Raw genomic sequence first — 24,003 nt, 5'->3', positions numbered from 1 at the left:
ATAGTCACTTATAGGTGGACAGTAGACTATAATATAGGATAAACACACTAAAATCTTTACACCTCAAGTAACTAAGCAAGAAGGAGGACCATGGATAAGATCCTCATTCAGAAAGGCAAATGGGATAGACATTGGAAAAGGGAGAAAACAGGGAACAAGACAGGAGCCTAACACAGAGCTCCCCTGAAAGACTACCTTGCAGGGTATCAGAGCAGATGCTGAGAATCTTAGCCAAACTTTGGGCAGAGTGCAGGGAATCTTATGAAAGAAGGGGAAGATAGAAAGACCTGGAGGGGATTGCAGCATCACATGGAGAGCAACAGAGATAAAAAATTTTGGCACAGGGTTCTTTTTGAGACAGATACTCCAACCAAGGACCATTCATGGAGATAACCTAGAACCCCTTGCACAGATGTAGCCCATGGCAGCTCAGTCTCCAAGTGGGTGTTCTAGTGAGGGGAACAGGGGCTGTCTCTGACAAGAACTCAGTGGCTGGCTCTTTGATTACTTCCTGCTGAGTGGGGAGCAGCCTTACCAGGCCACAGAGGAAGATAATGCAGACAGTCCTTATGAGACCTGATAGGCTAAGGTCATATGGAAGGAGAGGAAGAGCTTTGTTATTAGTGAACCTGGGGAGGAGCCTGGGAGGAGAAGAAGGAAGGTGGGTAAGGTTGGGAGGGGTTAAGGGAGGGGGCTACAGCTGAGATACAAAATGAATAAATTGTAATAAAAATAAATCAATAAAAAATAAAATTAAAATAAAAAGGAATTTCTTTAATCAACATTGAAAGCAGCCTGCTCAATATGTATAAACGTGTTTATAATTTTTGAATATTAACATTTTTGTCTGTAATGAAGATGAAACAACACTTATTACAGAGTCTCTTTCAAAATTTTTGTTCATTCCATCCTTCCTTCATTTTATTTTATATTTTCTTCATTAATGCATTTATTTATTTACTTATTTTTGAGACAAGGTGTTTGTATGTAGCCCCAGCTTACCAGAAACACAATGCTAACTTCACTCTCACAAACATCTGCCTGCCACTGCTTCCTGAGTGCTGGGAAAAAGACATGTGGCAATATATCTATCTTTTAAAATTTTTATTAAAATTTTTATACAGTACATTTTCATCCTATGCTTCATCTACCCCAACTTTTTCCAGATTATTCTTCTCCTATATCTATCCAATATCATATTATCTTTCTTTCTTTAAAAATAAAAACAAAACAAAACAAAAAACTCAGAAAATTAAAATAAAAGAGATAAAAACAGGAAAATCAATAAGATAAAATTACCCCCCCCCACACAAACACACGCACGCACGCACACACGCACGCACGCACGCACGCACGCACGCACGCACACACGCATCTGGTAGCCAATTACTCCTTTTCGTAAGGGTCTGCCTGGAAGTGTGGTTTGTATACCCGGTGACAAGCCAATACTTATTTTTCCTTTGCTAGCAAGTATCTATTGCAAATAGCTTCTTGGTTTGGGTGGGACTTCCCCTTCTTCATGTTGGGAGTCTGTCTGATTTGAACATCTGCAGATATTGTATATACTATATGTGCGCTCACAGTCTCTATGAGTTTGTGTGAGTATGAATGTTGTGTCTGAAGATGCTGTTCCCTTAGAATCATCCTGTAGTTCTGGCTTCTACAATCTTAAGCATAAATATTTACAAAGCACTTTGGCAGAATGACCATTTGGCAAAATATCTGGGATGTTGTATGTCTTAAGTCAGAAAATGCTAGATAATAGTTTCACAGTGTTAGAATCATTGTCTCCTTTATCATTGCTATTATTCTTCTTATATCTCAAAAGCTTTCTTTCTTTGAGGTCTTCTTACACTGATTTAATATTATTATAATATGTCAGTTACAGCTAGCATGACATATAGCTTTTGGTTATTTAATTTTAATATATATTGGTAAATTTTTCCTTTCAGTTTTTCAAATATTTCACTACATGTATAGTTCTTATATTTGATACATTTCATGCATATTTTAAAATTGCAACATCTCCATGGTGGTTGATTAATTTATCTCTATATAACATTATAATATTCCTTGTCTCTTAAAATAGTTTGAATGAAAATATCCTTTGTCCAATATTAAAAAGTTGTTTTTTCTGAAATAATTTTAATGGAATTGTTTTTTGCTATCATTTGCTTCTAACCAATGTGTATCTTTAGAACTAAAATGAGTCCTTAGAAACAATGTGTTGTTGGATGTTGACTTAGTCATATTCTTTCATTCTATGGTTTTATTTTTTGGTTTAACCATGTCTTTAATACTTTGCCTTTGATGTCATTACTGACAGAGAAGGTTTTACCATTATCACTATATTCATTAATACAGAAGACATTTCCATGTATATTATATGTTTTCTATAATTTCTCATTTCTTTCCCTACTAGCTTCATTTTGTTTTATTAATTTTTCATAATGATATTTTAAAAATGTCTTCTCATTCTTTGTAATTCTATAAGGTAATTCTATTGTGGCTACCATGGGGATAAGATAAAATATTTTAAAATTATAGAATTCTAGTTTACTCGAAATAGTTATCAACCAAAATTCAGACGTGTACAGAACTCTACCCTTTGGCAGTTCACGCTTCACTTTAATTTGCTCATACAAGTTCTTTGTTTTTATTGTGAGCATACATTTTTTTGTGAATACACATCAATTTGTGATTATCTTGTGCATTGATAATTTAAATACTTCAGAAGCTTAAAAAGGAGCTATAAAGAAAATGCTGTTTTGCCTAAATAGATCGGTAACAGCATTATTATTTTTTTTAGAGTAGTAGTTCTGCCTGAACTTCAGCCAGTAATCAAGAGTAAAGTGAATTGCTTCACAGAAATACCGAGTTGGGACAAAATAAGCATTTATGTGATCTAGTGTAGATGTTCAACTATACGTTAGTAGCAAAGAACAGTTAATGCAGATATTTAAGATCTAAATGTGATAAATAAGTGAGGTAACCTTTTAATTTAGAAATATGATACGTTTCCTTTGAGTTCTTGGTCAATGTTGTCCAAGAGACTTTCACAATATCATAATTTTTGCTATTGCCCTTGGTTGACCCTCAGAGGTAGAAGGTAAGACTTTATTGCTGAAGACGCTAAGTACTTAAAGCATAGGACCCAGAAGCCCCTGATTTGAAACTGATCTGTATATCTCCTACTTGAGAACTAGTTTTCATGGTGTCAGAAAGCACCATGCAGGCTTCCAAAGAAGAAAAGCAACCAACAGTCCTATTAAAGTCTTTTAATTATGAATTACACCAACATGGTACCATAACCCAAAGGGTTCACCGATGGCACACATACCTTGGAGGTAATCAGTGGCTTTCTAATTGGACTTAAGGCCCTGTTTAACAAGAGGGAAATCATGATTGGTACTGTAAACCTAGCCAACTGCTTAGGGTTAGTGAAATAATATACCTTAGAGGAAAATGAAAACCCCCATTTTACTAAACGAGCATAATCCTTAACAATATTATAACTACTTGTTCTTTTTTATTTATTATTATTATTATATTTTACACTTTATTCACTTTGTATCCCCCCATAAGCCCCTCCCTCCTCCTTCTTCATGCATGCCCCTCCCCAAGTCCACTGATAGGGGGGTCCTCCTTTTCTTCTTTCTGATCTTAGTCTATCAGATCACATCTGAAGTGGCTCCATTATCATCTTCTGTGGACTAGTAAGACTGCTCTCCCCTCAGGGGGAGGTGATCAAAGAGCAGGCCTATCAGACTGTGTCAGAGGCAGTCTCTCTTCCCATTACTATGTAACCCACTTAGACACTAAACTGCCATGGATTACATCTATGCAAGGGTTCTAGGTTATCTCCATGCCTGGTACTTTGTTGGAGTATGGGTCTCTGGGAAGCCCCCTGTGTTCAAATCTTCTAGTTCTGTTGCTCTCCTTGTGGGGTTCCTGTCCTCTCCATAACCTACTATTTCCCACTGCTTACATAAGATTCCATGCACTCTGCCCAACAGTTGGTCATAAAGTCTCAGCGTCTTTGATAATCTTCAGGACAGAGCCTGTCAGAGGCCCTCTGTGGCAGGTTCCTAGGTTTCCTGCTTTCTTCTTCTTCTGATGTCCATCCTCTGTGCACCTGGGTCTGGGATGGCGGCTAAGGGCGACACTTTGGTCTAGAGGCTCTATGCTCTGATCTGGGCTGGCAGTGTGTGTCCCCTTCTGGGCCAGACTGGGGACCACCGTTCTGTCTCAGATGGCAAGTAGAACCCACAGGCACAGATGCCTTTGGCTCTGCCTTTCCGGCCTTTGGGAGTCTGGGCATCTGCCTAAACTGGGTAATTTTCCCGAGACCTTTTCGGGGTGGGGGTGTCAGCTGAGTGCTCTGAGATCAGACCAGCTGATTCCCTCCTTGTGGGTTTGCACTCGACAGAGAAACTCAGTCTCTGGTGCCCTGGCGCCCACAGTTCTATTTGAGGCAGTGAATCAGGCGTGCAGGCAGGGCTCTGTGCTGGAGCCTGGGTCCCCAGCTCTGGCTCTGGGCTGGCTCCTGGGGTGCCTATGGAATCCAAGTCTTTTCCAGGGGATGTCTGGGTGACCTAAGGTTGGTCCTAATGGTTTCCTGCACCGTGGGGTTATCTCTCGACTGGGGATTCCAGTCTCTGATTTTGTGGTGAGCACAGTTCAGTCTGGGACCGTGACCAGAGCACACTGGCGCGTGGCTCTGGGCTGGGGCTGGCGACCAAGCGTCTGGAGGAACCGGGATCTCTTCCGCAGTTTAGCCGGGTGAGTTAAAGCTGATTGAATCCCCCACCATGGGGTATCTTCTCACCTGGAAAACACAATTACTTGTGTTTCATGGCCACAAGTTCTGATTGCTGTTCACTGTGCTGATCCTGCTGTGCTGCTGGTCAGAATGAGAGTCCTCCCAGCGCTGCCATCTTGCCCCGCCTCCATCTAGCTACTTGTTCTTATACTCACAGATGAGTACAGTTCTCTTAGACATCAAAGAACCTTTTTTTAGCAACAATTGGAGACCATTACACAAAACCAAAACCAATTAATTAAAATGCTGAGTTGCGGAACCTAGTCCCAACAGATTTACCTATGAAACGAACTCGTACAACCTAAGGCTCATGGAACATTTCAGAAGAAGGGACAGAAAGATGGTAAGACCTAGAGGATCAGGGAATTTTTTGTGTGACTATGTCTTTTGGAATGTCGGAAGTTATACCCATAAAGTACTAGCATGACTGCCTAAACATGAGCTGAACAAGAACAGCAACAACAGATATGCCAAAGTGGATAAGAGAAAGACCACTAGGAACTACAGGCAATTAAGCAATGCCAGCAGTAAGGGGAAAGAGCACACAAGGTCAGCTCTACTAGCATACATTCAAATAATGTTATACTGATTGAGCAGCTTGTATTTAAGACTACATATGCATATACATTTGCATATGATAATGAAACAACAATTAATAAAAAAGGAAGGTCATGAATTTGAAATAGAGCAGGGAGAGTATATGGGGGGTTTGGAGGAAGGAGAGGGAAAGGAAAATTATAATCTCAAAACAATAAAATAAAAGGACTGATGTGCTCATTTTGTTTTATTTTTCATATGGTATGAAATTGTGTGTATGTGTGTATGATTATGTGTGTGATATGCATTGCATGTGGGTGTGCAAACCCATATATCTGCATACAGAAGCCAGAACTGGATACAGCATGTTTTCTTTTTAATCATTCTCTACCTTATTTACTGTCTTGAGACGAGATATCTCAATGAAGTAGAAGCTTAATCATTTGGCTATGCTGGTAACCAATGGGCTCTTAGATTCTGTATGTCTCTGCCTTACAGTTGTGGGCTAGCAACTTTTTACATGGAGGCCGAGGATTAAAACTCAAGTCCTCGTGTTTGCAAAGGAAGAGATGTTACTCACTGAGCCATCTCCTCAGTCCCTGCTTTTATCCTTTTAAATTTTTAACTGCTCAGCATGATAGGCATTTATGCCTTAAACTTTAAACATCATTTGAAAATATTACATACAATTTTACTAGTAGTGCTCAGAATTAGTCAATAATGTGTCAATTAATGAAATAAAAACAAATATCAATAATTAGTGCTAGCTGTTGTATAATTCAATGACTCAATGGAACTAGGAGTAAATTTGTTTTTATCCTAATAAAAATTGTCTTTAATTGGGCTGGAGTAAAGTGTTCATTAGTTATGAGCACTTTAGTGTTTTTTGCAAAGGAGCAAAATTCCCTTTGCAGTACACATGTGGAGCAACTCACAACTGCCTGCAACTCCAGTACTAGAGGATATGATACCCTTCTCTGAACTTTGTTGATACTTGCATTTATACATTCATAAGCCCTCATGCACATACCCACATACACAAATAATTACAAATAAAATAAATCTTCAAAAATACATCTATAATACAAAAATAGACCAAAATTAGAATGATTTTCAACATTTGATGTTCAATAAATCTAAGAAAAACTGAATTAAACTGTATTTTTTTACTACACTTTTATAGATTGATACATGGGGATACATTTTTCTATAAGCTACAATATATAAACAAATTCTTAAAACGTATATTAAATATGTTATATAATATTAATGTTAACACAAAATGTTGCTATTCCTGTCAGAATACTATATACCTTGAAAATTTTTTGACTTATAGTTAAGAATTAAAGTGAGAAAATATTTAACTGTATTCCTTCATCAAATCCAGTTAACATGGTATAGAAAATATACAAATGCAGATTTATACACACATTCCCCTTGATAAGTGAAATAAGCACAATTCTTCACCTTTACAGTAAAATCTACAATTATATGGAAAGTAAAAAGAATATAGGATAATAATGAAATATTAACGAGGTCAGAGGAATCGAGATTCCAAAATGTACCTCAGAGAAAAGCTGCAGGTGAGATCAAGGTGTTCTTCCCAGGCTTACAATTAAGCTCTAAGCTGCACATATCAGTATTTACAACAACAGAAAGCTTGCCATGGAGAAGTAGGTACAGGATTAAGTAGAACAGTATATGGGGAGTTATTGGAATTGCATTCGCTGATCAAACGTTTCTTTAGACTTTTGTCCTTCTACACCGAGATTAATGTTTGTGACATTTGAATAGAATCTAAAGTAGGACTCTTTCTTTGGTGAATAGAATTTTTTTTTCTCAGAGGCGGGACCTGGGGCATCAACCCGCATGCAATCAGACATGCTCTTCTCTGGGTCCAAAGCGGCTGACCCTGAGTGCAGTGCTTAGCCTCGCATCCTGAGCGTATCATTTTAGCTTTTTATGGTATCCAACCATGCTTGGGGAGAATGTCCTGCTTCAATGGCTGTAAAGGCCTGAATGATCATGGCTGCATCACACTGTTGTGAGACTCTAATCTTGCATATATACCACAGGCAAACCAAGAAGACCAACACCAGAAGGCCTGCTAACACTCCCATGCCCGCCCATTCCTTCAGATGATTCATGGCTGCAGCAATCCATGTTGATAATCCTGTGGCTAGTCCTGCGTCCACTCTGGTAGAATTTACTGTGACAATGGCCACTCTCAGCTGCTCCATCGTAGTATCGAATTCTCCAGTCCAATTACCTAAAATATAGCTCAACAATTGTTTAGACAGATTTGCAGCACAGGAAAAATTCTCATGTTGTATGCTAGTATCGGACGGGTCTGATGCTCTTTGGGTGGATGACACCTAAATGAACATCGGTACAAAGTCCCAATTTATTTCTAATATCAGAGATCAGACCTCTACTCTTGCCTGATGCGTCTAAAACAAAAAGGGGGAACTGTAGAGAGCTGCGGAATGCTATGCCTTAAAGATGGAGCTGGTTTCCGCCTTCCACCTTCCCGATGGTGAGTGCTCTCTGTCACAAACAACTCCACATTTGGCTAAGGCCCAGGATCTGGCTTGCTTCCATGTATGTGGACCTATCTGCATTGCCCCCGTGGCACGCCTGGGTTGGCTACCCAGAGGCTATTTAAGCTGTGGGCTGGCTTTCTCCGGGGTCCGAGGATTGTTCAATGTTCCTGAATAAACTGCATTGAAAAAAAAAAAAAAAGAATTTTTTTTTTAACATATCCAAGGCTCCTCCAAGAGAGGTACCCTCACGAAGATAATACTTATTTTAACACCAGGTTATCTTTTGCTTTGCCTTATTGACTTTCATATCCTCAAGAAGTCTGAAAGAAAATAATCATTTCCAGTAGGAGGAAAAGGGCTCCAAGAGCATGGGAGGATTCAGAGATAACCCCACTCTCACTGTTCGGAGACCCACAAACACCCCAAGCTAATCAACCACAGCATGGATGCCAAGGACCTGGCTCAGGGGCATGCAGATTCCCTGGTTTCTACTTCAGCCTCTGTGAGCCCCGCATGAGCCTTGCTTAGTTGACTCTGTGGAGCTTTTTCTTCTGGTGCTCTTGACTGCTCTGGCCCTTACAATCATTTCTTGCCTTCTTCTTCAGAGTTCCTCCAGCTTCTCCTAATATTTATGTGTGTGTCTGCCATTGCAGACTTTAAAATCCTAAAATATTTTTTAAAAAGCATTCTTTTTTTTCTGTAAGTCAAAAATTAAGAAAAAGAACCAAATCGACTATTGACCACTCAACAGCAAAAATATCTTCAAAATCTTTTTTCTTAGGCATTAGATTTTGAGAAAACATTTTAATTTTAATGACAGACTATTTGTTAAAGTATTTATAAGCAGAAATGAAGTTATGAAAGAACTTCTATTAAACTATCTTTAAAAACCAATATATCTTAATGCAGAAACAAAACAAATTGAAACACATATCAAAAAAATATTGATGAGAGACTCCACAAAACACAAAATGAGTGTCCAAGACCCAAGTTCCTCTAAAGTGTTCTGGAATAGTCACCATCTCTAATAGTGAAAGAAATACTTACACCATTTTTAGGAGTTATGCATAAATAAATGCTTATATAATCAAAAAAGGAGGTGAGAAATTCATATAACAACTGAAGCAACTAGCCTAGAAAACAACCTGAATGTCTAGAAAGGTTTTTTTCTTTTTATTCATTTATTTATTTTTCTTAGTAGGCCCCGTAGCTGTGATGTACAACACACCCTTGTAATTGGTTTTGGTTTCTTTATAAAGACAGTTAAGTTACGTAAATGTGTTTTTGTATTAATCCCAAATGTGAGACGTTAGTTGGACTGTAGTTTGTCCACACCTGTTAATCTTTGGCAGAGTGTGGCTTTTGCCACCTCATAACAGCCTTCAGCTCTTCCTGTGCTGCACTAAGAAGGTCATGGTCTAGGACACTGAGGATATAAATTGAGAGCCGGGAAAGAGAAGGTAAATTTTATAATTTCCTTGTTTTTAATTGCTGAGTAGTATTCCATTGTGTAAAGGTAGCACAATTTCTGTGTCCATTCCTCAGTTAAGGGACATCTGGGTTTTTCCCAGGTTGTGGCTATTACGAATAAAGCTGCTAGGAACCTAGTTGAGTAAATGTACTTGTTGTATACTTGAGCATATTTTGGATATATGCCTAATAGTGATGTAACTAGATCTTGAGGTAGCACTATTCCTAATTTTCTGAGAAAGTGCCATATTGATTTCCAAAATGGTTGTAAAAGTTTACATTCCCACCAGCAATGGAGGAGGGTTCCCCTTTCTCCACATCCTCTCCAGCATGTGTCGTCACTTGAATTTTTGATTTTAGCCATTCTGATAGGTGTACGGTGAAATCTCAGAGCTGTTTTGATTTGCATTTCCTTGATGACTAAGGACGTTGAACATTTCTTTAAGTGTTTCTCTGTCATTCAATATTAGACATATGATATAGGATAAACATGCTAAAAGATTTACACCTAAAGAAGTCAATCAAGAAAGAGGACCCTGAGTAAGATCCTTAATCCTCATTCAGAAAGGCAACTGGTATAGACATCTGAAAAGGGAGAAAACAGGCAATAGGACAGGAGCCTACCACAGAGGTTCTCTAAAATATACCCAGCAGGGTATCAAAGCAGATGCTGAGGCTCACAGCTAATCTATGAGCAGAGAGCAGGGAATCTTATGAAAGAAGGGGGAGACAGAAACACTTGGAGGGGACAGCAGCTGCACAAGGAGAGCAATAGAACCAAAAATCTGGGCACATGGGTCCTTTCTGAAAATGATACTCCAACCAAGGTCCATGCATGGAGATAACCTAGAACCCATGTTCAGACATAGCCAATGGCAGCTCAGTCTCCAAGTGGGTGTCCTAGTAAGGGGAACAGGGACTGTCCCTGACATGAACTCAGTGGCTGGCTCTTTGATCATCTCCCTCTGAGGGGGGAACAGCCTTACCAGGTCACACAGAAAGACAATGCAGTCACTACTGATGAGATCTGATAATCTAGGGTCAGATGGAAGGGGGGAGGTCCTCCCCTATCAGTGGACTTGGAGAGGGACATGATTGGAGATGATGGAGGGAGGGTGGATTGGGAGGGAATGTGGGAGGGAACTGCAGCTGGGATAGAAAGTGAATAAATTGTAATAAATAAAAAAGTTAATTAAAAAAGAAAGGTGTGGTGTGCAGTGTTGGCATGTGAGAAGCAGTTTGGAGAGACCAGAGAGATGGAGTGTATAATAGCTTGGAGCAGACGGACAGAAAGCTTCAGCGCACACCAGCACAGAGGAGACGTCTGGCTGTCTGCTGTACATGAAGATTGTTGTAGCCCTAGAAGAACCCCTACATCATAAACAGTTGGGAGAAGTAAAGGGGTCTGGGTCATCTATCCCCACTAACCTTCCTTCTCCTACCTATGGTTGTGATGTTGGAAAGGAGGTTGAGGCCTAAACACCCCAAATAAAGATGAGTATTACAAATTAGTTCTCTACTTCCCAGTCTCTGGTTGGACTGAAGTTGGAATGTTACTAAAATGTATGTCATGTTAAGTGAAATCAAAAGTATATTTTTTATTCTTATTGGCATAAATTATCAGAGTGCTGAGAACTAAAGAATTCATAACAGAAACACTGAGCTAGGCAGAGGTGAAATAGGCACACTACCCAAGCCCCTTTGTCTCTCATGCCTAGGAAGTCAGTGGAGCACAAGAGGAGCTCTTAGCTCAGAGAACTTTCTTCATGCTCTCCATCTGCTTGGCCCACCAAACTCATGTATGCTGGGTTCATTCCCATTGCTGGGCTCACTCCAGCAGTGGGAGGAATGAACCCAGCATGCATGAGTTTGGTGCAGGACATAAACCTCATTGTCCCCAATCTCAAAGAGGCCTGTGGAGCACCCAGGCAGCTGTCAGCCTGGAGGTCTCTGCTCCTGCTCCCCAGCTCCCTTGCAAACCTGAGACAGGTAGCTAGTGAATCCAGCTGAGGGAATACCAGACCAGCAAACACAAGAGTTAACTAGATGACTAGAGGCCAGCTTAAGAACATAAGCAACAAAATTCAGAACCATATGGAGCTTCCAGAAATGAGCTGTCCTCCCATAGCAGACCCTGGATATACTCTCATACCTGAAGCTCAAGAAAAAGATTTTGAATCTGAGGTTATGAAAATGATAGAGGTATTAAAGGAAGAAAATAAAGCACTCAAAGTAGCACAGGAAAATACTTTCAAATAGATAAAAGAATTGAACAAATCTTTTAAAGAAATTAAATACAGGAAACTACAATCAAACAAGAGAAAAAAATGAATAAAACTGTTGAAGACATAAAATGGAGCTAAAAGCATTAAAGAAAGCATAATCTGAGAAAATCCTGCAAATGAAAACATGGGAAAGAGGACAGAAACTACAGAATCAAACATCACCAACAGAATTCAACCATTTGGAAGAGAGAATCTCAGGGGTAAAATATAAAAATGAAGAAATTGATACAACAATCAAATAAAATGTTAAATCCATAAAGCTCCTGACACCTATCATCCAAGAAATCTCTGACACTATGAAAAGACCAAACCTAATAATGAGAGGAATAAAAGAAGAAGATTCCCACCTCAAAGGCCAAGAAAATATTTTCAACAAAATCATAGAAGAAGACATCCCTAACCAAAAGAATGAGAGGCTTATAAACATATAAGTTTACAGAAAAGCAAATGTATTAGACCAGAAAATTAGAATATATCAAATGGCAGAGAAACCCTTAAAGAAATGCTCAATAACCTTAGCCATTCAAAAAATGCATATCAAAATAAGCCTGAGATTTCACTTCACACCCATCAGAATGACTAAGATCAAAAATTCAAGAGATGATGCATGCTGGAATATGTTGAGAAAAGGGAACTCTCCTCCATTGCTGGTGGGAATATAACCTCATACAACCACTTTGAAAATCAATCTGGTGCTTTCTCAGAAATGGAGGAATACTGCTACCTCAAGATCCAGCTATGTCACTCCTATACATACACCCAAAAGATGCCCACCATTCAATAAGGACATTTGCTCAGTTATGTTCATACCATCTTTATTTGTAATAACCAGAATCTGGAAATAACCTAGATGTCTCTCAATGGAGAAATGGATACAGAAAATATGGTACATTTACACAATGGAATACTACTCAGCAATTAAAAAAAAAAAGGAAATCATGAAATTTGCTGGCAAATGATGGGATCTAGGGAAGATCATCCTGAGTGAGGTAACCCAGAAGCAGAAAGACATATATGATATATACTCACCTACAAGTGGATATTAACCAAATAATATAGGGTAAACATATTAAAATCTATAGTCCTAAAGAAGTTAACCAACAACGAGGACCCTAAGGAAGATTCTTAATCCTCATTCAGAAGGGTAAACAAGACATACATCAGAAGTAAAAGACAAGGAACAGTACAGAAGCCTTCCACAGTGGATTTCTGAAAGACTCTAGGGAGGGGGCTGCAACAGGGATACAAGACAAATAAATCGTAATAAATAATATATAAATTAAATTAAGAAAAAAGAAAAAAATACTACAATATACAGACATCTCATAAAAAGACATCTCAGTGAAGGGTGGAGAGACTACCTTCTTCCTTCAGGGCTGCTGTACCCCATTTAGGAAGGGATTTATCCCTATAGTCATGTTTGGAAGACCTCCCCCATTGCTTCCCATGCTCAGAGATCAGCAGTTGGACAAACTCTCTAACCATTTCTTCCTCCTCATACAGGCCCTCCTGTTCTCCATCAGACTGTTCACTGAACTATCTGAGAGACCCAGTGGGCTACAGGCTTCTGTGTTCTGAAGCCAAGCTGCAGCCTGTGCTGCAGCTGTGAATATGCTGAGGAGACTGTCACTGGGTTCCCATGAGGCATGTGCTAGGGGAGCCAGAGGAAAACAGCACCCACCTCTCTACAGAGCTATAGGAAATTCGACATCTACATGCTGTGATTTCAGAACCAGATAGTACAAATTATCATCTGGCAGTTGACTTTCTGAACATCCTTCAGTTTTCTTGGGTGGTAATATAATCAAGTAGTGTGTATAGAAGGCGCTGTCCCTCAGCTGCTGAGTTTCACTGCCTGCGGGAGACACGTAAAGTTTTCTCATGACAGGTCAGTGTGATGAACAGCAATTGGATGCAGGAGGCTCTTTGTGGGCTTCTGTTGGCTGGAGCTTAGGCCATGAATGTGTGTTGTCTCACTGTTCATTGTTCACATGGCAAAGCTGTCTGCAAGCACCAGGAAACTATTGTTTCCCAGCCTGCCTCCTGGGTTCTGAAATTTGAAGCAATCCCTCACACCTCACCTCTTAGATGCACTGTCCTCTCCTTTCTTGATCTTGTATATCCTCATCCTACTCAGGCCCCTCCGTGTGTGAGTGTGAGTGAATGTGTATGTGCACGTCTATGTGTTTGCATATTTGTGCACATGTACTTGCACATGTGTGTGCATATTTCCATTTAATGTGTTAGTGTGTGTGTATTGTATATGCTGTACATGCATATATGGACAGTTTTATACAGGTTAGGGACACCTTGCTACTAAACTCTTGTTGGCACTTATGTAAGGAAGCTGTGGACAGTGTGTGGGCAGACTCAGAATGTTCTTCCCACAAGGTGGCTTTCTAGAAGACACCAGCTGACCACTGAGTATGCCCTCCCTGGAGAGACATGGAGACTTGACATTCATAGCCGGTGAGTCTCAAGCATGATCTTTGAGAACCAGTTAGGCAACATCTCGTCTGCCAGTTCCCTTCCTGAACACCCTCAATGTGCCAAGGGTGAGGTGAGATGATACACTGTAGAAGGCAGGTGCTGTCCCTTGTCAGCTGGATCTCACAGAAGAACACTGAGCAGCTTCTGCTATGGGAGATCGGTGTGATAAGAGACAGGAAGATATGTGTTGGGGTTCAGTATGAGTTTGCCTGGGGTCCAGTAACTGTATCTCCCAGGCTGTGGCTTTACTCATGGAAATGTTATGTCTCACAGTTATTTGATAGGAAGGCCAAAATGTCTTAAGTCTCAAGAATGCATTGGCTCCAGGTCTCTTAGTTGCTGGGATTTGCAGGCAAACTTTCATACTTTGATTTTTATGTTCATTGCCTCATCTCTGGCTTTGTGTTTACAAAGAATAATCTCTAATTCTCTCTCTCTCTCTCTCTCTCTCTCTCTCTCTCTCTCTCTTTCTCTCTGTGTGTGTCTGTCTGTCTCTCTTTCCCTTTCTCCTACCTTCTTCTCCACCATCACTCTATGTTCATATAGACATAGTTCTTAACAATTTATGAACATGCTTTATTCATAAACCACAGTTTGGCCCCAATTTGCTCTGGTCTCTACCAGACACTATTTAGAAACAGAACTGAGTCAGTTGTTATCTGCTCTGGCCTCTCAACAACTCAGAAGCTTTGCCAGCCCCTGCCCTTGGCCGCCTGCTAATACTGCCCACTGGTCTAGTGGCTCTGGACTGTGTCCCTGGAGACCAGGTCTAGGCCATTGTGTGCAGACTGTCCCTCAATTATCTGGCCCCAAACTTAAGTCTGAAGCATCCAGCAAGTGACATTGACATCTGTAAACTACTTGACTGCTTATGGATAGTATCAGTTTTCTCATGGCTTCTGAAAGCCCATGGCTGAGGGCTCTAAAACCAAGTTGCCTACTGTGCAGCTGTGAATAAGACTGAAAAGGCTGATCCCTGGGTCAGCTTGTGCAGGGAGGCAGAAGAAAACAGCTGATCATGACACACCCACCTCCTTATAGAGAGATGGGAGAGTTGACATCCACAATGGGGGAGACTCAAGTCTTTCAGAACCAGCTGGGGCAAAGTATAACCTGTCTGTTTACTTGCTGACTACCCTCTGTGTGCCAGGTTTGGGGTCAGATGAAGTAATGTTTAGGGCATGAGCTGTCACTTCACTTCTCTAACTGGGTATTCCTGAGGTAGCTAACCTCATCTAGCATATCTTGCCAGTGTGATACAACATCAATACACAGTTTTCCACACATCCTCTTGTCCTGAGGTCCACCAAGGACACTTCAGAAGTCATAGTCCAGATTTCTGGAGAATTTGCAATCTAAGCTGTGCATGGTATCAGCTCTTCATTTGCAGGACTATCACTAAGTTTTAACAAATGGGAAATGGGGCTCTGGTAAATTTTTAGGGCAAAGGCGCCTTAGTAATCTGTTTCCTGTGACGTTTGCTTGCTCTTCTCATGCTCCAGTGATATTGTTTTTAAAGCTAGCTATGTCACCCTTGCTAAGGGCATGTGCATTTTCACTGCAGGCTCCAGACCAAGGATTTTGGGTTTTATATAGCTCTGGGGGAAGAACCATAGCAGTGACACACCACATACTCTCCACATGACAGATTGGTTTTTTTTTTAATTTTTTAATTTTTTTTTTCATTTTATATCCAGATTGTAGCTCCTTCCATCAACTCTGCTAAATCCCACCATCCCTTCCTCATTCCCCCTATTCACTTTCCTTAATCTACTGAAAGGGACAGTTCTCCTCCTCTGCCATCTGCTCCTAGCTTATCAAGTCTTATCAGAACTTCCTGGATCTTCTTCCTCTGTGGCCTGGCAAGGCCACATTGCCAGGGGAATGTCATTGAAGAACAGGCAACCAAGTTCATATCAGAGGCATCTTCTGCTCTCCTTACTCGGGAAACCATGTTAAGTCTGAGCTGCCTTGGGCTATATATGAGCAGGGGGTCTACGTTCTCTCCATGTTTCATGGTCTTTGGTTGGTGCATCAGTCTCTGCAGACTGATTGATATATTTAATGTTGCCACTGAGAATGTTATTACACGGCAGCATCTGTCTTCCCACTAGTCAGTCAACTTTCCCAAAAACTTTTGTGCATGTTGAGCCATGAATCTTTCTGTGAGTGTTTGCTTCTGGTGTCTGAGGTCTCACCTGGGAGCCTGAGTACTTATAATCTTCATCCTGTCCTGTCAACAGTTGACCCCACCTTTTTTAACATCATGGCTGGAATGTTGTTCTGTTGAATCTGTGAGGGAAATTTTCATCATTACCTATCTTTGTTCTGATGGGACCCCCAAATCTCCCCTAAACCCCATAAATTGTAACAGCTCTATAGTTCATCCCTGAGATGCTTATTGACATCAGAGGGACTAATCTTTCTTCCCCATCATCCTGACCTCATTTCCTAGCAACCTTTATTTTTTATTTTATTGCTTACAGGTTTTAAGTAGGGGGAGAGTCATTGCTTAGCTGTGTTGGGAAAGTGAGTTTTTATCTATCCATAGATAAAGACGCTCCAAATTCAATGAGCAGGAGCAGCAGATTGAGGAAGTTGGAGAAAATGATCATTCATCTACAGAGGATGACCTGTGAAAGGGATGAACTGTGTGGAATCCTGGCCCAATACACTGACAAGGGTTTAACCAATAGGTATTCATTATGCCCAGCTCTCTGTTGACTCTCTTGACTCCTATGTGTCAACCCTATCTTTCCTCACATCACATGAGGCTTCACCTCCATGGCGTCCTCATGCCCAAAATAATTTTCCTGAGTGCATCTGAAAGGCAGAACCTGAAGCCTGGGTAGGAGTACAAGAAGCCTGGGGACATAGGCTATTCTGCTACCTCCAAATGATAAGCAGATCCTATGGCATAAATCACGGTGTATAGATAGGGCAATACTATGTGAGCTATCATCGTGCATTTTAAAGGCCTTAACAGGTGTTGGCTTGTGGGAGATGCTAGGTGCTGTGTGTTTATGGTGAGTCTTTGTACTTGACCAGCAGGCGCATGGGGACTGGTTGTTCTAGGCAGGAGCTGGAGGACCCTGGACCCATTTTGTGTATCTCAAGGTATGACTAGGATGCCTGGAGCTTATCACTGCCCCTCTCTGGCCTTGTTCTTTGTACTCTGAGACAATGCTACCTCCCTGAATTTGGCATCCTAACTGTGATTGTGTGTGTGTGTGTCAGCACATTCCCAAAAGCACATGCATGCATCAGTGCTGTCTCCTGTGTGCACTCCCTTCAGATCCTGGAAGCTGGGGTTAGGTGATGGGACTTGAGAATTTACCTGTCTCGTAGTGTTCAGACGACACCATTGCTTCAGCCAGGGTACCTTACTTTGGACAGCACAGCACTTGGCCCATGTCTTCACCTTGGTGGCACATTGAAATCTCCTTTGGAGTTAATAAAGCATCTTCCTTGGAAATATTGATGATGTACTCTGGGTATCTGTTGTAGCAATATGAACCCAACATTAAGAGTCCTTGCTATGAAAACAGAAAAAAAATATCATCACAGGTTTCTGGATGACCAAGGTCTGTGGCATGGACTTTTGGAACTTCTTAGAAAGCTGTTCTATTTCTTCAAGGCTGACAGGGGAGTTCATGCAGCCCAACTCCTTCACTTTGATACCCCTGCCTCTGCTGGCCTAAGGCCAGGATCTTAAGTTTAATAAGCACCTGAAGGTCCTAGTAGTTAGGAATCAGGATGTAGCATCTCCTGGGCTGGGGTAATCCTGGATGCAGCCTAAATTCATGTAATCTTTGAGGCCTTTGCTCATGGGGTTATTTACTCATGGAGCCATGCCTTAAAACAAGTTCAATTTTGAATTCACACTGCTCAATATAGAACATCAGGAATTATGTCAGGCCTCAGACAAGTGCTGACTAAGGAGACTGAATCCTGCTGGTGAGTGAGTGACTTGCTGGAACATCAACACTTGGCAGGGATTGCATCTGCCCTTCTTTGTTTGCAGTCCAGAGTGAGGGCTCTGGTTCTTAGCCTGCCTTGTGGTTCTTGGACTTGTACCACTTGGACTTAGTTTTTTTTTTCAATGTGAAGAGACTATGAGCTACTCTCAACACTGTCCTGCCATCCTCAAGAGCCTCTAGATAGAAAAAAAATATTTGCACCATAAAAGGGTTGTCCTCTGGATTTCTTGCAGTGGATTTAAAGAGTTGGTTTCGATGGTACCCATAAATACCTTGTAATTCTGAAGGATGTACATTTGTACATTTGCCCTCTATCTGCTGATGTTTTCCAAATATCATGGACTAATCAACACAGATGGGGGACACTTCCTACTCTGGGAGGTACATGAATTCCTTTTGGTGTCAGGGTTTTCAGAAGAACTTTGAGTTGTTCTGAAATGTGTCTATTCTTTGTTTTTGGTATGCCTCTAGGTGATCCTGGAATATGCACTGTAGGCGCCAGCCAGGGGCTCTCTGGAGACCAGGGACCTTGCAGTGATGATGGTACTTAGATGTGTTGGGGGACAGATACTGGCTGTCTTGGGCTTATCATATTTTGGCTTTGGTTCAGCCTTCATAACTGCCAGCTCATGATTGACTGTACTAAGCTGACACTTCACGTTAACAAGTTGGGAAACAAGAATAGGAGCTTCAGAGGGAACATTTGTTGCTGCGAAATTCCTGTGAAGAGGCAAAGAGGCTCTGTGAGGAGGCTGTTGAGAAGATCTCTGGTCTCTGTGCCAAGAAGCAGCAGGTAGGTTGAGGCAGCAGGGGCAGGAAGCCCACTTGTCCAACCATAAACAGACACACCCATGAAACCATCCACCCACACATCTATCTGTTCATCTACATCTCATCCAGTCGTTCATTTCTGTGATCATTCACAAGTCTATCTGGGGAGTTAGCCTCTTTTGAGACACTGGATGATTGACAAGCAAACCATAATACTCTCCTAGAAATTGCTGTTCAGTGAGGGGGAAAGGTGCCTCACACCTACTTACCATCATGACTGGAGTGTTGCTATGTAGAGAGCCACTTAGGTAGTTAAACAGAGCTTTGAGGAAAGACATCAGGGGCCTGTACCTCAGGACAGATTCCTCCTCATAGTTGTACAGAATGCTGCATTTCAGAAAAGCCTTGCAGGTGACTTCACTAGCTTCATACTGTGTGACCTGAGTGCTGTTTTCATATTATATGAACTGTAATCTTTTGAAATGCTCCTGAGTCATGACCATGAGTCACTGACTTTCTCTAGAGCTACCAAGGTCGTCTTTGCAGGAGCCAAGTTAGGTTAGGTGAGGAAACTATAGTGGGTCAACATGGAGCTAGTAGAAGGCTTAGCTTGGAGACCTCCTTCTTGGAAACTTGGTGTCATGTGGTTCAACTTAGCTGACCCACTGCAGAGTTTGTAATTTACCTGTGATATCAGTGAGTCTTGGAATGCAAAAGTTTCCTGGAAGAGGAAATAAGCACAAGGGACGATACCAAAGCCTATCTGAGTCTAAGAGCCTAATATACAGGAGATAGGTCCCAGTAACACTTTTTGCAGAAGAAAAGGTGTTGTAAAACAATTCTCTCCCTGGTGTGTGTGTGTTTGTTTGTGTGTGTGTGTGTGTGTATGTTGTGTTTCTGTGTGTTGTGTTTCTGTGTGTGGTGAATGGTGGGCGTCTGTGTGAATGTGTGACTGTGTGTGAGCATATATGTGTGCCTGTGTTTGTGTGTGTTTTTATGTATGCGTGTTAGTAGTTGTGTGCTTATGCATGTGTACAGACCCTAGTTTGCACAGTAGTATCCCTATCCTTGTATGTTTGTGTGTGTGCATGTGCCCAGGTATGGGTCAGTGTTTCTTGCTATGTTGCATATATGTGTTAGGGGTAAGTGCTTTTGTAGGTATTTGTGTTGGGTGCTTTTATGTGCAAGTATGTGTATGTCTGTATGTTCATGTGTGCATGGGTGAATTTGTGTGTATATTTCTGCATATATGTATGTTCATTTGCTCTTGAAATATCTTAAATGATGATAGAGACTCATTTTAATGAGAAAGTATCATGTTGACTGGTTTTGCAGCCATCAAACCTCACATGCTGCTGCCCATCTTGCAGCATTCCAGGAATGTTCTAGCTTCCTAGAACAAAAAAGACAGAAAAACTGCTGTAACTCACAGACTTTCAGGTGTTTGTAGAGACAAGAATACTTATTTGCAAAGAAATCTGTTGAAGGAAACCAAGGGAATGGGCTACATGGAGGTGAGGAGAAGGCTGATGTGGCAAAACAAGATGTTTCAGAGACAGGAAAGCCTGTCCAAGGATCTCTGTCCCTTTTCTACTCTTGGTGAATAGTGTCTGCCCACTGAACATTCGGGTAGCTTGCTGTGTCTTCCCTGTATCCTGTTTTGTTATCATTGCTAGCAACCATTTTCTTTCCTCCTTTGCCTAACCTTGGCCCAGTAACCTAAGGCCTTGGAGTTTGGGCTGGATTTTACTCTTTGAGAGATTTGGAGTTGCTTGTGTTTGCATCTCAGTTCAGCAGAAATCCCATAGCAATGCTGAAGTTTGTGTACAGGGCTTTGTCAGTGCAGCCCCCTTAACCTCATGACAGTCTAAAGCATTCATCCCGTGCTGTATCTGCAGCACTCAGTAACTGCTTTTATTCTAAATCATTCAAATCTAATTCAAAATGAGCCTCAGGAGGGATGGGAGAAGTGAGGACCCCCAGACATTGATAGTGGTGTAACTGGGGTAGTCCTGTGAGATTCCATGAATAATTTTAGAACATCCTGACCTGCAGTCATAAGGTGACCCAATTCCAAAAGAAGTAGGTGTCCACAGAGAAACTAGAGGGCATAAGGGTTGTAGCAGTCTTCTTCATAGTAGCCACAAGATGAAACTCTCCATTGGCTGATGAGTATAAAAGTACAATGTGGTCCACCCTTCAGGGGAATATTGTTCATCATGAAATAAATACATGCAGTCATTTGGCCTTGAGTTACTCTGCCTTCTGTTACTCAAAAAGATTCCTGATCCAATCACATAAGATGGAAGAACTTTTTTTTTTTTCCTTTTAATTGTAGAGGTTTTTCTCATTTCCCATCCTCACTGCTTTGGGAGTGAAGTAATGCAGGCTATGGATAAGGGAGCTCCGCTAGCAGGAAGCTGCTCACCCTGGAAGAACTGGGAAAGAGGAGGACAGAAAAAGGAGCTGTTACATAACCATCCAGTGGTCCTGGGTTGGGCAAAAAGCCAACATTGTACAGCTTTGGCCACTTGCTCTGTAGGCTTAGCTAAGAGGCCAAGAGCCCAGTGGGTCCACATGTCTGCTTACTAGCTTTACAGGAAGTACTTCATCCACTGAACTGTCTATATACCATGTCCACTATTTTCTTATCACTTTAAGGAAAGGTAACATTCTTCTATATAGGATCCCAGGTGATCTCTTATATTAGCATCAACTGGGAAACTAAACATGTTACTGCAATGCAGTATAGTTATATATGTGCACACATGTACTTCTGCATGTTCAGGAGTTTTTGTGTGTGTATGTGCACACCTGTGCTTTTGCACAATCATGTTCACAGCGACCCTGAACATAATGTTCTAAAAAACAGGACCTGGGAGTATTGGAGGAAAGACTTGAAGACCTACTGAAGCAGAAAAAGCTGGCCACTCAGGAGAGGGACTTGGCAGAAAAGATGCAGCATCACACTGATGTCACAGGAACCTAGGCATAGAGAAGAGGGTGGAGCCAAGTGGGTACCCTATGGTTGTCTGTCTTTTCCTTTTGGGTTTCTGGCCATCTTGATGGCTCTCAGCCACAGCTATGGAAAGAACAACTCACAGTATTATGCTAGTCCAGTCACCAAGAACTTCTGTCCAGGAAACAACGTGTGTTCATTAGTGTTTCTGGGGATGGATGTTTCTTCCTCCCTTCTGGGCTATCTAGTATGATCTGAGTACCTTGTCCCTTGGTATGCCCACAAATTCTCCTAGTTCCACGCCTAGCAAGGGGAGCATCACTTTTGGAAGACAGTGTGTCCCCTGATATGTTATTTTCCTTCAGGAACATCACCTTTAGAGGTCAGTCCTATCCTTGGGCAAAATATCATACAGCACACTCCTGCTGATTTCCGGTTCCCTGCAGTGACATGGCATTCCTGTGAAATGATTTCTTTGGTTATAAACAGGGGTAGGGTTTGACATGGTGAACCCAGGCAGGTTTCTGCACTGTAGGAAAAATCAAGGCCTTCATTGCAGTGAGTAGTCTCTAAAGAGGGCCTCCTCATAGGTTACTAGGTTGCTCACATCTTTTGTGAACTGACTCAGATATTGCTATATTGTTATTCTTCCAAAGTAATGTATCTGGATGATTGAAGAAATGTGCTGTTATTTTTCTATTCCAGCACAGTGTGTTGTTTTCAGTTCATCTTCAAACAATTTTTTAAAAGCCGAGAAAAAAAATCCAGACCCACTTACTCTCTGACCTTTCTTTCTTGGGAAATGCAGGAAATGACCTCAGCTGAAAGGTCATCCTGGATTGTCCAGCTGAATAGAGCTGGTGTAGGATCAACAGCTTACATGACTTGCCTTCACTAGGCTTCTGTTCCTTCCTCCTGTAGGTCTGAAATACTCCAGTCTGACCCGGAAGGAGCCACAGCCCAGGAAGAGATCTCCCTGCAGACAGAGCTTCTACAGTAGAACAACTAAATTTAACAGGTAAGTGAGTGATGATTCCTTCCCATCCTCAGCAACTATGCCAATCCTGGGGTGTCTTCTATGTCTGATTGCCTTTTCTTCTTCTCTGACAGCTCCATTGAGACAACTGAAAAGGAAAACAAACAAACAAACAAAAAAAAATCCACAGACATCCTACACACAACATTTTCTATTTTAGAATCAAGGCCTCCTCGAAAAGAGACACCCCCTTTGAAATAACAACTCACCTGTGAAGAAAATATCAACTGACCTTCTGGTGATGCAGCCAAATCTGATTGACATGTTTGTTGGCTCCCTATTTTGAGATAGAGAAAGGCTGAGACAAGGCTTACTCAAAATCCTGAAACTCACCAGTATTTGATCCTAGTGAGGAGCACAAAAGCTGTGAAGATATGTTTCAGAGTAAGCATTATTCCATCAGGGACTTTGGCAAGCTGATCTGGTTGTCAGATCTCCATATATAGTAGTAAATCCAGACAGACCACCCAAAAGCATCATATTCTCTCCAGTACAGTGTTGAAGCTACTCCATCTCACACACATCGATGCTGAAGTTAAAGCTCTAAAGAGATATCAGCTATCCTTCACTCCTTGTGTTATTAGTTTGTTCTTCCATAAGGAAATCTACTGTGTATTTTTTAGTCCATGGCCTGAACTTTGAAGTGACTATTCCTGAAAACGGATTTGTAGAGAATGTCTGAATGATCTTTGACATTTTCTGGGCAGAAAGATTCTCCCTCTGAATTTGTTGGATCTCAAATAAGCACTCATAGGCATATGTTGGCTGAAAGAATCATAAAATGACTAACATATTACAGGATCCGCATGCTGTAGACTTTAATATTCTTCACAGTTCAAAAGTTGTCTATATTAAGCCAACAGTGGGTGATAATATGTCAAGAAGCACCCTGTTAAACCACTAAATGAGCTCTAGAAAATACCACACAATGACAAGCCCATGGCTGTTAAGGACTAACCCTCATTTGGCTGGGACAGATAAAGTGATGTTCAAGAACGATGTCATCTGTTGCTGGAGAAGCGTGTGTATAGAAGATGCCATTTCAAAATCATCCAGAGGCAATGTGGTGACCTTTATCCAGCACAAAGAGGTTGACCTCCAGTCCCATAG

General features: G+C 41.2%; 1 long non-coding RNA gene across 1 annotated transcript; it reads left to right on the top strand.

Annotated features, from left to right (window-relative positions):
* The first annotated feature begins 9,305 nt into the window (after nt 1-9,305).
* On the top strand, nt 9,306-23,391 carry LOC132656577 (uncharacterized). The gene is made up of 3 exons (XR_009594333.1): nt 9,306-9,362; nt 22,779-22,875; nt 22,968-23,391. It is a non-coding gene; the product is annotated as an uncharacterized LOC132656577 (long non-coding RNA).
* The last annotated feature ends 612 nt before the right edge of the window (nt 23,392-24,003 follow it).

The sequence above is a fragment of the Meriones unguiculatus genome, chromosome 9 (assembly GCF_030254825.1).
Source record: "Meriones unguiculatus strain TT.TT164.6M chromosome 9, Bangor_MerUng_6.1, whole genome shotgun sequence".
NCBI lineage: Eukaryota > Metazoa > Chordata > Mammalia > Rodentia > Muridae > Meriones > Meriones unguiculatus.
The sequence above is the reverse complement of the archived record's forward strand: the minus strand, read 5'-3'. Positions and strand labels throughout refer to the sequence as shown.